Consider the following 6,000-nt stretch of genomic DNA (forward strand, 5'->3'; position numbering starts at 1 on the left):
AATACAAATACAAACAAATCAAAATAATTCATTTCATGATCTAATAACATTAAGCAACTACTCCTACCCCATGGCTTATACATGCCTGCAGCTGGTAGATGCTGGGGTAGCAAGCTCGAGTCAGTCGGTAGTTGGAATTCAAACTCAATGGATTTCAGTAGTTGTAATGCAAGTTCAATGAATTTAATTATATCTTTTAATCTGTTCTTGTTAATGTTCAGCTATGATATCAGTGTGTATAAGGAATTATGCCACATATAGAGCTTTTAAATTTTAATATTGTTTATCTAATTAATTAAAATTTAATCCAAGAAAAGAATGCCTGTGGCATCATGCATGTGTTTTTCTTAATAAGTGCTTTAATTTTTTAAAAAATCAATTGAATGACACTGCTATTAGAGAATCTTTTAGAATATCAATATCCTTATCCTTAACTCCCCTCTTGCTATAATACCTCATTAAAACACACACACGCATGCACACACACACACATACACACACACATTTTTTATTACTAAATACATTAAAATCATTTCATCTTGACCTTAGTTGATATGTCAGTTTGCTATTTCAACCACGGAATTTCATTGGCAAAGATTGAAAATATGTATTAATTATGGGTTTTCTAAGCTTGGCTGGAGTGACTTGACTCTGCCACTCGGCAGTCTCTTAAAGTCCCACAATGTTCAGTCTCACATTTCCTTCTCTTAGAATGCATATTCTTTGTGAGTGAATTTATTTCCTTCTATTGCTTTTAAAAGCCCCACTAGAATGTAATCTCCCTGAGAGTAATTTTGTGCCTAGAACACTGACTGACATACAGTAGGTACTCAATATGTATTGATTGAATACATGAATGATGAACAGATAGGTGTCTCTGAATTAAATCTATCTCCTGAGCTCCAAATATTTAAATATTTATTCTATATCTCCAGGGGATTCTAAAACTCACTACACTAGGGGCAAAATTCTTATTTTTCCAAACCTACCCAAACTTCTTTGTTGCTTATCTGAAAAAAAAAAAAAAAAATCATTTTCCCAGTTGTCAAACCAAAATTCATGGCTGCATCTTCAACATTTCTTTTGCCCCTGTACAATACAGCTAGCACCAAGTTCTGTCAATTTTCTCAGGGAATTTGGAGGCTACATATTTTGATGTTTTTCAACTTTTTAAAGACTGAAACAAAACAAAGCCCTCTACATTAAAAATCAGTTTTCCCTCTAGCAGCTTATAGCTCCAGATCTTAGATTTAAATCTTTAGTTCATTTTGACTTGGATATTTCTGTGTGTGTATGGTGTAAGACAAGGGTCCAGTTTCATTATTTTGCATGTGAATATACAGTTTTCCCAACACCTTTTGTTGAAGAGATAGTCCTTTTGCCATTGTGTATCATTGGCACCCTTGTCAAAGATTAATTGACTGAATATGCCTGGATTTATTTCTAAGTATTTTATTCCGTTCCATGTAAATGTGTGTTTTTACACAAGTTCTATATTTAAACACTATAGAATGTGTGATGTTTCCATCTTTGTCCTTTGCTTTGACTCTTCAGGGTCTTTTAGTTCTATATGAATTTTTGAATTGTATTTTCTTTTTCTGTAAAAAAAAAAAGCCACTGAGAATTTGAGAAGAATTGCACTGAATCTGTGGATCCCTTTGGGTAGAATGGACATTTTAGCAATATTAAATCTTCCTATTTATGAACATGAATGCTTTTCTCTTTGTTTACGTCTTTTTAAATTTCTTTCATCAGTGATACATTGTCTTCAGTGTACAAATCTTTCACCTCCTTGGTCAAGTTTATTCCTAATTAATTTAACTTTTTGATGCTATTATAAATGGGATTTTTTTTAAATTTCATTTTCATACTATTTAATATTACTGTTGATTTTTTATATAATTTCTATAATTATATAGAGATGCAGCTGATTTTTGTATGCTGATGTTGCATCCTGAAACTTTATTGTATTTGTTTTAAGTTCTAACACATTTTTTTGGAGTCTAGGATTTTCTACATGTAAGAATGTTTTCTGAAAATAGAGACAATTTTAGTTCTTCCTTTCTGATTTTGATTATTTGACTTCTTTTTCTTGCCTAATTGCTTTGGCTAGAACTTCCAGTACTATGTCAAATTGAAGTGGCGATAGTGGGTTTTTGTGCCTTCTTCCTGATCTTAGAGAAAAAAGCTTTCAGTTTTTTACCATTGAGAATGATGTTAGCAGTGGATTTTCAGATGTGGTCTTTATTGGGTTGAGCTACTTTCCTTCTCCACCTAGTTTGTTAAGAGATTTTACCAAAAAATGTTTTGAATATGTCAGTTTTTTTCTGCATCTATTAAAATAATTATGGTATTTTAATCTTTTAATTTGTTATTATGCTGCATCATGTTGATTGATTTGCATATGTTGAAAACAATCTTGAATTTTTGGGATAAATTTTGCTTGGTAATGGTGTATGATCCTTTTAATGTGCTATTGAATTTGGTTTGCTGATATTTCATTAAAGATTTTTGCAGTGAACTTGGCAATGATTTAATGTATAGAAGACCAAAAGCATAAGCAACAAATGCAAAATTAGACCAGCGAAACTATATCAAATAAAAAAGCTTCTACACAGAAAAAAAAGTCAACAGAGTGAAAGGGCAACCTATAGACTGAAAGAAAATATTTGCAAAGCATCCATCTGGTAAGAGATTAATGTACAAAATATAGAAGGATCTCCTACTACACAATGACAATAAAACAAATAATACGATTTTAATAGGCAAACATCTTATATAGACATTTCTTCAAAAAAGACATACAAATGGTCAACAGGTATATGAAAAGATGCTCAGCATCACTAATCATGAGGGAAATAAAATCAAAACCACAATGAGGTTAACCTTTCATATGTTAGGATGTCTATCATAAAAAATAAAAATAAAGAAGATAACAAGTATTGGTGAGGAAGGAGAATAAATTAGAACCCTATTTTTGAGACAGAGTCTCACTCTGTCGCCCAGGCTGGAGTGCAGTGGTGCAATCTCGGCTCACTGCAAGCTCCACCTCCCAGGTTCACGCCATTCTCCTGCCTCAGCCTCCCGAGTAGCTGGGACTACAGGTGCCCGCCACCATGCCCGGCTAATTTTTTTGTATTTTTAGTAGAGACAGGGTTTCACTGTGTTAGTCAGGATGGTCTTGATCTCCTGACCTCATGATCTGCCCACCTTGGCCTCCCAAAGTGCTGGGATTACAGGCGTGAACCACTGTGCCTGGCCAGTTAGAACCCTTTTACATTGTTGGTCTGACTGTAAAATGGTGCAGCTACTATGAATAACAGTATAATAATTCCTCAAAATTTAAAAATGAATTTTTGTATGATCCAGCAATATCATTGGGAGTATATAATTGAAGAAGTGAAATGAGGATCTCTAAGAAATGTATTTATTCTCATGCTCATTGGAGCATTCTTCCCAATAGCCAAGATATGAAAACAACTAAATACCCACCAAAAGATGAAGGGATAAAGAACATGTGGTTTATGAATGCAACAGTATATTACGTAGCCTTAAAAAAAAGAGGAAATCTTGCCATCTGCAACAACATAGATAAACCTGGAGGGCATTATGCTTAATGAAATAAGCCATGTACGGAAGGTCAGTACTGCATGATTCCACTTAAATTAGATATCTAAAATAGTCAAAGTCATTAAAACAGAAAGCAGAATGGTGGGTGACAGGGTTGGAGGTCAGGGAAAATACGGATTTGTTGTTCAACAGATAACAAACTTTTAGTTTTGCAAGATAAAAAAGTTCCAGAGATCTGCTGTGCAATGTTGTGCCTGTAGTTAACAGTATTGTATAGTGCACATAAAGATTTGTTAAGAGATAGATCGCATGTTAAGTGTTCATACCACAATACAAAAAACAACCTATCTTCATTTATAATTTTTTCTTATGGACAATAAAGATAACTTGCTGCTGCTTTCCAGAGTCAGTCTTCCACTGGGGCATTATTGTTTGATTATCTTCTTTTTTTGATACCCCTCTTCGCTCACTCTCCAAAGTTTACTGTGCCTCTGTGTATACATGGAGGGGATACTCCTCCATGTTAAAAACTGTCAGTCACGTATTTCTGGTATTGCTCTTATTGTTATTATATGTAATCAAAGAGTTATCTATACTCATGACTTGTCTTTCCTTCCAGGCAACCAATTTCTTAATATCTTGCAACTCATTTTCCCTCATGTTTATTCACTGAAATTCTTTTCTCATGTCATCAGTAACCTCCAAACTACTCAATCCAATCACCTTTTTGTGGTTCTTAGCTTTGTATTGACTTATTAACTTATTTCTAAACATTTTATTGTAATATGCCAAGTGCTTCTCTACATTGTTTGTCTGTATTGAATATCCATTCATTCTTGAAACTTTTCCTTTCTTCCTGAAGCCTTGTTAAATCTTAATATTTTTACTTAAAAAATCTTATTATCTATCAAATCTTGCCACTATCTTCTAAATACATACATTTTTCAATGCTCTTTTCTAATCTTTTTTTTGTGTACCATAATCTCTTTCTTATAATACTATCTTATATTTCCAATCCTTAATAATTATTTTTTTGTGTGTAACACCTAGACATAAATCTGACAGCCCCAATCTTGCTTCCCCCACCCTCCCGCCCTGAGATGGAATCTTGCTCTGTCACCTAGGCTGGAGTACAGTAGGGCAATCTCATCTCACTGCAACCTCCGCCTCCCGGGTTCGAGCGATTCTCCCACCTCAGCCTCCCAAGTAGCTGGGATTACAGGCACACACCACCACGCCTGGCTAATTATTGTATTCTTAGTAGAGACAGGGTTTCACCATATTGGCCAGGCTTGTCTCGAACTCTGGACCTCGTGATTCACCTGCCTCAGCCTCAGAAAATGCTGGGCTTACAGGTGTGAGCCACTGCGCCCGGCCTCAGTCTTGCTTTTTCATTAGGCTCCACATGCTTATTTTTACCTGATAGACATTTTAAACTTCTTTTCTGCTAAAGCCTCAAACCTAAAATGTCTAAAATCAAATGTAATGGCTCTCCTACCTTTTAGGAGGAGAATTTTTCCGCAAGCGTGGTTTTCCATTACACAAACATCCCTTTGCTTTCTTCTACCTGTTGAGACATGGGTTTTTTTCCTCAAAGATATAATCTTGTTCCAGGTATCTAAGTATCAACAAGTTCCTGCTTTATGCTCTGAATATTGTGTCCTCCCTCAACTTTTTTTTTCTAAATATCTTTTAATTATCAAATGAAATTTATATCATTCATTACCTCCTCTGGGAAACTTTCACAGATATCTGGTCTTAATTAAATGTTCCCCCTCTGTGTTTCCATTGCATGCTACACAACTCTTTATTCCAGCACTTATAAATCAACACTATGTGAAATTTATTTGTTGGTCTCCCTGATTAGATTATTAAAATTTGTGAGTAAGGATTATGTCTTCTTTATTCTTATATCACCATTTTACTAGGTAGATGTGTACCACAGATTGATTTTTTTTAAAAAAGAGAGACAAAAGGAAAATAAAAGAGAAAAAAGTTTCCTTTTTTCTCCAAATCAGGAATTGATGAATTCTATTCTTTTCTAATCATTAACAGTCTAAATTGTGACTTCTTTCCAACTCTTGTTGATATGATAATTATTTTCTGGTTTTTGTTTTTCTATTACTTGCTTTCAATTTTAAATGCTGCTGCCGTAGTTCTTGATCTTAAAGTCCAATTGGTTCTGAATAATTTCAATGGTATCCTAATGGTTTTCTTTGTTTCTTTTTTTTTTTTTTGTATTTGGTAGTATTTTGATTGTTTTTTTTTTTTTTATTATACTTTAAGTTCTAGGGTACATGTGCATAACATGCAGGTTTGTTACATATGTATACTTGTGCCACAGTGTTTTAATGACTGTAGCTTTGTAGTCAGTTCTGAAATGGAGAAATTTGGGTTTTCTAATGGTTTTTTTTTTTTTTTTTTTTTTTC

Source organism: Colobus angolensis, unplaced genomic scaffold (assembly GCF_000951035.1).
Source record: "Colobus angolensis palliatus isolate OR3802 unplaced genomic scaffold, Cang.pa_1.0 Scaffold98, whole genome shotgun sequence".
Taxonomy (NCBI): Eukaryota; Metazoa; Chordata; class Mammalia; order Primates; family Cercopithecidae; genus Colobus; species Colobus angolensis.